The sequence below is a fragment of the Talpa occidentalis genome, unplaced genomic scaffold (assembly GCF_014898055.3).
Source record: "Talpa occidentalis isolate TD23 unplaced genomic scaffold, MPIMG_talOcc4v2.1 talOcc4.16, whole genome shotgun sequence".
NCBI lineage: Eukaryota > Metazoa > Chordata > Mammalia > Eulipotyphla > Talpidae > Talpa > Talpa occidentalis.
Genome location: NW_023601653.1, coordinates 8,124,145 through 8,131,626, shown reverse-complemented (window position 1 = coordinate 8,131,626; position 7,482 = coordinate 8,124,145). Strand labels below are relative to the sequence as shown.

General features: G+C 44.5%; 1 long non-coding RNA gene across 6 annotated transcripts in view; it reads left to right on the top strand.

Annotated features, from left to right (window-relative positions):
* Positions 1–278: 278 nt before the first annotated feature.
* LOC119247316 (uncharacterized) overlaps positions 279–7,482 on the top strand; it is a 44,315-nt gene continuing 37,111 nt past the window's right edge. For 5 of the 6 annotated variants that reach the window (XR_008552135.1, XR_008552137.1, XR_008552136.1 and 2 more), the window contains exons 1-3: positions 279–382; positions 2,161–2,266; positions 4,011–4,137. This is a non-coding gene — a long non-coding RNA (uncharacterized LOC119247316). Of the gene's footprint in view, positions 383–2,160; positions 2,267–4,010; positions 4,138–6,384; positions 6,626–7,482 lie in introns of all 6 variants that reach the window. The other variant, XR_005125708.2, reaches the window with a different exon arrangement.

Here is a 7,482-nt window from a genome sequence, read left to right as displayed (position 1 = left end):
TCAAACCAAACCAAAATTCTTACACCTCCATTTTTTAATCTGGGGAAAGAAGTTGGGATAATTATAGATTGTTTCCCTTTGGCGATTATATAAATGTCATTCTCTGCTTGGACTGTCATTTTACTGGACATTTTTATCGAAGATGTTTACATTTCTGCAACACATTTGGAACAAACGAAGCAGCCGTTTCTGCAGGGATGTGGCATTGACGGTTGCCATGGGAACTGTGTGAAGTCACAGAAAGTAGATTATCTCATAATGCATTACCCAGTGTCAGAAACAGGCAGCCCGACGAGAGAACAAACTACCAATTAAAGAGCGACAATTCAGGGCCAGAGAATAGGAACAGAATAGAAGCCGGTGCCGAAAGGTCATGTTTAAGGTAATTTATTGGTTACTTTGCTCTACGCAAACCAATTATTCTGATTGCTTTCCACCTGTATAAATGTATTTTAACCAGTTCAGACTTCAATAGAGGGGAATGTGGAATGTGACATTTTGGAGAAATGTTCAAGATTCGTTTTTGAAAAAAATCCTTTTGCTCAGCCAGTGAGGTTTTTATATTGAGTTATTATCTTTTTATTCCTGAAAGTCTTCAGGAGGCAGCTGAACGACTTAAGGGCACAGGTTGCTGCTGTAGGTGCCAGTTCCAGCTTTGCTACTCCACGCCTCTGTTTCCTCCTCTGTAATGTGGGAATCATAACAGCCTCTACCTCTGCATAATCGTTTCCATTCCATGGGCTGGTTTTGTGGATTTAATGAGATATTTAGTAATGCCTGTCAATGAAAGCACCCCAACTTTCTTGCAAAGAAGGAAGGACTTCAAAACTCATCTTGTGGGGGGACAGAGAAGACAATCTGTGTTTGTTGCAAAGCCTCACTTGGACTAATATTAAAAGTCACCTAGAAAACTATATCAAACTGTAGATTTTGGGACCTGTGACAGACCCTGGAGACCTGCGTTTTAAATGACCTTTCTAAGTGAATGATTTGTTTTAGCAAACCTAATAACCACTTGTGCTCATAAGAGGCATTTAGTTGTGCTTATCGAAATGCATTTTTCTAAATCCCATTTTCCTAGTTTGATTACCCTGTGTGCGGTGGCGCCTCGAGAACAAAAGTTTTAACAAGTGTCTTGGGCAATTCTGAGGCCGGTTGTGTAAAAATCACACTTGGGCAAACACTGCACGTCAGAGTCCCTCCAAGTCCCTTCCCCCACTCAAACCTCACTTCTCCAGCTGGAAGGAGGGACTCCTGACTTGCTTCTGGGGGTGGTGGGGTGGAGGAGGGGAGTCTTTGGAGGAAGAGACAGGAGGTGTGTAGGGGCAGGAAGGCCCAGAGCAGGATCTCTATGATCCGAGCATTCGGGTAAAGGGGTGTCCTAGAGCCCTCGGTGGCTTTTTCAGGATTTTATTGGCCTTTTTACCAGGTACAGGGCAAGCAAGGTCGGGGGAGGCCGGGAGGCTGGCAGGCCTTCCAGCCCCCACCGGTGAATCTTCACTCTTTCTGGGCTCTCTGGTGTTCTCATGGTCCCTGCTTCTCCCTTGCTGCTCTGCTGGTTCTGCTGCTCTTCTCTCTTCTCTGTTCTCTCTCTTCTGCTCGTTTCTTCCACCACTGGTACTCTTGCTCTCTCTGGTCTTGTTCTGTTTCTGTTTCTTTTCCCTGATGCCTTCCCCATGACACCACCCTTATTGCCCAGTCTCAGCCCAGGTGTGTCCACCTATGTATGCCCACACCCCACTCCAGGTGCCCAGCATCAGGCATGCGTCCAGGACCGCAGGGATACATCATTAATTCTAATGGCAGGAGGGCAAAAAAGCCTGATAATCACTTACCCTACAAGGTGAGAGCGTCTTTCCTCCCTGTGGCCAGCTGCTGCTCTCACAGAGACCCAGACCGGCTCCCTGTTCCTCTGACCACCGTATAAGGCCAAACAGAAACCAGCCTAGTCCCTTTGTCCGCTCCCACCTCCCACCTTTCCAGGGAAGGAAAGTGAAAGTGGCACCCCCCCCCCACCCCTTGGACTTGTTTCACACATTTGCCCCAGTTTTGCAAACTTAAACAGTAAGGAAGAGGATTAACCGCTGGCTCTCAAACAAAAAGAAAAACAAACTGTGATTTTAGCCCTGCTGATCTCTGTAGTCTAAATGTTCCCACCAGGGCTGATTCCAAGCTGGTGAATGGAGCTGCTGAAGGCAGCTTTGAGAAGAGAAACCACAATTTGCTCTCATGAGCCTGCAGGAACCAGCTCCAGATCACCTCAGAGGTAAGTGAGAGGATCTGGCTGTGGTCCCATTGGGTATAAAGACACAAAAGAATTGGCCACTTGCCTGGGGTCTAGTCTCAGCCTTAGGCTAGATGGGACAAAGGAGGGTTTTCTGCCTGAGGGGAGGCCCAGGCCATTTCGCCAGGGTAGAAGAACCACATTATCCCCAAAAGGCACAGATACCTCCTTGCCTGTGCTGACTTCCATAGGTTGGTTGTTGCTGCCTGGAGTTCTGTATAAGAAGGATTCTGAGATTTTTTTTAGTTTTGCAGGAAAAGTTAACTGCTTGGTTAGTGAGCTCTGAACTGGACACAGGAGAGGGGAGTGGAGGTACATTGTAGGGACAGCAGGAAGGCCCAGTACAGGATCTCTGTGATCTGGGCAGACTGGTAAAGGAGAGTCCTGGAGCCCTCAGTGGCTTTTTTCAGGCTTTTATAGAGGTTTTAACAGGTACATGGTAGGCAGGGGTGCTGGGGCGGGGAGGGGCCGGGAGGCTGGTAGGCCTCCCAACCCCCAGCGAATCTTGACTCTTTCTGGGGTCTCTGGCGTTCTGTCTGCTCTCTCGTTCTGCTACTCTTTCTCTTTTGGTTCTGTTACTCTTTCTCTTTTGGTTCTGTTCTCCTTCTGTTGGTTCCCCATGACACCACCCTTATAAGCCCAGTCTTACTCGAGGTGTGCCCACCTATGCATGCCCACACCCTACTCCAGGTGTCCGCCATCAGGCAGGCATATAGGATCACAGGGATCCATCATTAATGCTAATGGTGGGAGGATGGAAAAGCCCGATACTTTTTCACTTACCCTCCATGCATGCATTTGACATTCATGACTTGAGTTTTCATTCATTGATTCAGAAAATATTGAGTTCCCACTAATTCTAGGTGCTGTTATAGGCACTGAAGTTAGAACTGTGAGCAAAGAACTTAGATTCTAGTGGGAGAAAGATAATAAAGAAATCCATCTGCAATATGTCAGGTGGATTGTGAAAGAAACAATTGCATTAAGGGTGCAATAATGATGGGGTAGAGGAGGGCTATTTGAGATAGTAAGGTCAGGAACAACTTCTTGATCAGATGACCATTAAACAATGACCCAAGCGAAGAAAGGGAGAGAGAAATGTGGTTTCTCCAGGAAGAAAGATCCAGGCAAGGGAGCATCAGGTGCAAAGGCCTGTGCTAGGAGAGGTGTGTATTTGTCCAAGGAACAGCAAGGGCATCATTGTGATGGGAGCTAGAGAATAAGGAAGAGAGGGGTGAAAACATGGGATGAGTACTCCTCACGTTGAGGTCTATAAGGCTGGGTCCAAAGCCTTAACTTGAGGAGAATCTCCCATCTGTACCAAGTTTTCAAACTTAAATGGATAGTTTACCAAGAATTCAAGGGCCTTACTCAAATGTCTTTTCCATTAGAGACATGAATAGATTTCCTCTAGCTCAGGTACATCTCTGGAAGGAAGAAAGGCAATAAAAACACAAGAATAATAGTAGGAAAAATCCCTTGTACTGCCAAAGGAGATGGATCCCAGTGATTGCTCATTTTCAGGAAGGAAGACAGGAGCAAATAGCTTACTAGATTTTCATTTGGACACGTGTGATCATAATACACAAAGGGGTTGTCTGTGGAGGAATGTGACATGTGTTAGAGTCTGGCTGGAATGGATTTTAACTCTACCTCTGCTATTTTTGAAAGTTTTCCTTCAGTAAGAATGTATTGAATGCCGATTTCCTGCCTGTTTCTGTGCTAGATACTGAGAGATATAAAGATGAATAAGATACTTCCCTCTCCTCAAGGAGTTTACAGTTGATTGAAGAGTGGTGTGGATGACTTAGAGCAAGACATTTACCCTCATTGTCTTCATAAATAAAATGCAGGTAATCATGTTGTCCTGTGAAGGGGCTGGGGGTTAAATGAGATAATGCAGAACAAAAAACCCAACCATGGTTTTTTTGTCCATCTTCCACCCCTCTTTTGGAGGGTAGGACTGCCTATGTGATGTGCTCTTTCCCATTCTCATCTGGTCAAATTAAAGATCAAGAACATCCTTGAAGGCAAAATCATCCATCACAATGCACCATGATTTAGGGCAGCAAAAATTTTAATACCACATAATACTATAACAGTCAATATACATCATTAGAAACTTTCCAGAGCCACAGAATGTACAATTCCAAGAGTGAACCAAAATATGAACTATGGGCCTTGGGTAATATGGGTGATAATTTATCAATGAAGGTTTGGAAAGTGTAACAAATGCACCATTTTGTTGAGTGATGCTGATAGTGAGAGAGGCTACATACGTGCCAGGTCAGATCTCTGTCCTTTCTTCTTAATTTTTCTGTAAACCTAAAGCTGCTTTACAAAATGAGTCTCTTAAAGCACCAGGAAGGGCCTCCCTTGTGGCCTCCTCTGCGGCACGAGTTCAATCCCCGGACAGGGAGCGACCCACATGGCGCAGCAGACCTCTCCTGGCTCGCCCGCTGCTGCCCTCAGTAGTGTACTTTGGTCAATCTGCCTGTCTGTTCCCCGCTTTGTCTCTGGTGAATCCTCTCACCACCTGCATCTCTGGCCTGTACCCCAGCTGTTGTGTGCATAAATATATCAGTTCTTTAGGGTTCTTTAGGACCTGAAATGAATTTTCCAAATAGAAAATATTTTAAATGTCTTCGGGGCAACTTACAAAGCTATATTACATCCACATGTGATTTCAGCTCAATTATGAGTTCCCTGAACCCCAGGTTTCCATGAACACTGAGTTCTCAGGGGGTATTTAGCTGAGATTCGAGAAGCTGAGAGTGGGGAGTGTGGGCAGAGGTCCACTTGCAGAGGCCAGAGAGGGTTAGGCCAATAAACTGGCTCTCAGTATTAAGACTTGCACAAACTATAGATGGTCTGTACATGAGCTTCAGTCTTGTCTTTCTCCCTGGCCGTCTGTGTTAAAGCAGCATCTCCTCCCCTCGTTGCTCAGTCACCCACCAATGGGTGGAGCTTGAGGGGGAGGGTTGAGCAGGGAACAGGTGATGGAAAGAATGGAATGGATGGGCGTTGGTGTGTGTGTGTGCGCATGCACACGTGTACGCGTATGCGCACGTGCATATTTATGTGCACATGCACCTAGGTTATCAAACAATCAGGAAGATACTTTTATTGATTTTCATCTCCACATAGACAGCAAAGGTGGCAGGTGATAGGATGCTGGCTTGCATGTCTTACTTCTGATACCACATGTGAAAGAGCAAATTCAGGGTTGCCTGGTCCCTGTCTAGTGGAATCAGATTTTTAGCTGGTTATGTTCATGCGTGCATTTAGACACCCTGAGCATGTCATTCAGAGAAGACCAATGTCTCTATACTCCAAAGCCTTTGTTTATTTATTTGCATCAACATATTTAATTCCTCGGTGCTGAGGGCATTTTGCAAACATTAAATTACCTGCTAATCCTCTCTGTGTCTTTATAAAGCAATAGAGACAAGTCTTTTATTATAAAACATTGTGAACTAAATCTGAAAAATAGACTTAAGAAGACAAGGGATAATCAAGAGGGATGAGAGAGAAAGAAGATGCGATAGGAAATTGAGTCCTACGTGAAAAGAAGCCCCCCTGCAGCTTCCAGTCAAGTCGGGAAGCCTCTGGCAATGTTCCCCTGCAGCTGGGGCCCAATCCAGCTGTCCCGTATTCCATGTAGTGACCCTGTAAGTGCGTTTCTAGTTTTGCTACTATATCGTAGTAGCTGGATAGCCTTGAATAGATATCTTCCTACTTGAAGTTTAAATTTTCATATCTGTAAAATGGGGACCAAAACAGCATCTAGAGCATAGATGTATTGAATGAATACTTGTGATAAGTTCATTTCTATCACCACCAGCAGCAGCATACATTACTATCACTGCTGGTAAGCAGATTATTTGTTCCCTGGCCAAACTTGTGTCTGAGAACTTTCCTTGGTAGACTGATGGCAAAATGCTCCTGGTTCCCCACCATTCCCCTTTCTGATGCACTTAGTGGTGCAACGTCTCAGCTCCTGCTATCTCTATGTATTTATGTGTGGAATTTGCATTCGTTTTGGGACTCACTTTGACCAGTAGACTATAGAAGTGATGTTGTTTCATTTCTGAGTTTAGACCTCAAGAGAACGTCCATGTTTTTGTTTGCTGTCTTGGAAACCTGTCTTGTTACCTTGAGTACAAGGTCAAGTTAACATACTGGATGATGAGAGACAGTCCAGGAGTCCTCATGATCCCAGATGACAACCATTCCCACTCAATCAGTCCTCAGTCACCTTAAGGATGACCACAGACATGAGTGAGGCCAAATGACCCAGGCTCTTCCTGGCCCAGATCTGCAGAACCACCCATCACACTGGTAAATTTGTGAGCATTAAAAATGGATGCTGTATTGTTAGTAAATCTGGGGTGTGGGTTGTTAGGCAGTAATAGCTAATTGTCCTCTTTTTGGGTTTATCTTTCCATGATCTTACTAGCACCTTTCTTTCCTAACTTACAAAGGTTAATTCATCCTATGGGTTTATCTATTTATGGCTAACTCTGATCAGGGTCAGTGTGGAGGAAAAAAGATGAATCCAAATCCCAGTCACCGAGAAGCAACAATCTGGTTGGGTAGGTAGATGTGGCAGATGGATGACTATAATGAGGGGTGAAAATGATAAAGACCGTAAGAGAGTTTTGAATAAAAGAAAATGGCATTCTGAGAATAAAGAGACTATTTCTAGCCTGGAGTAGGGCAGAATGGGAGAGTTGGTGGAAATGACATAAAGAAATTCCTTTTTTCCTAACTTACAAGATTAATCTATTCTATGAATTTATGTACTTATGACTAACTCTGACCAAGATCTGTGTGGAGAAATAAAGATGAATCAAAGTCACAGGAAACAAGAATGTGGTATATCCACACTATGGAATACTATTCAGTCATCAGGAGAGATGAAATGCAGCCATTTTCAACAAAATAGAAGGAGTTCTAGTAAAGCAAGTCAGAGATTGAGCGGGAGACAGTGTAATTAAAAGAAGGAAGCTTCCAAAGAATATTTTTTCTAGAACCATGGACAGGGGGCTCCTCAACTTTAGATGTTCTTAAACCTTGGATTTGGCCTGAACTGGGGATCACCCTAAGAAGGACGGGGAAGTGGAGCGAGGTCACTAATGGAAGAGAAGCTCATATGAGATGCTGACAAGTGTTGGCAGCTGGAATCTGCATGCTGG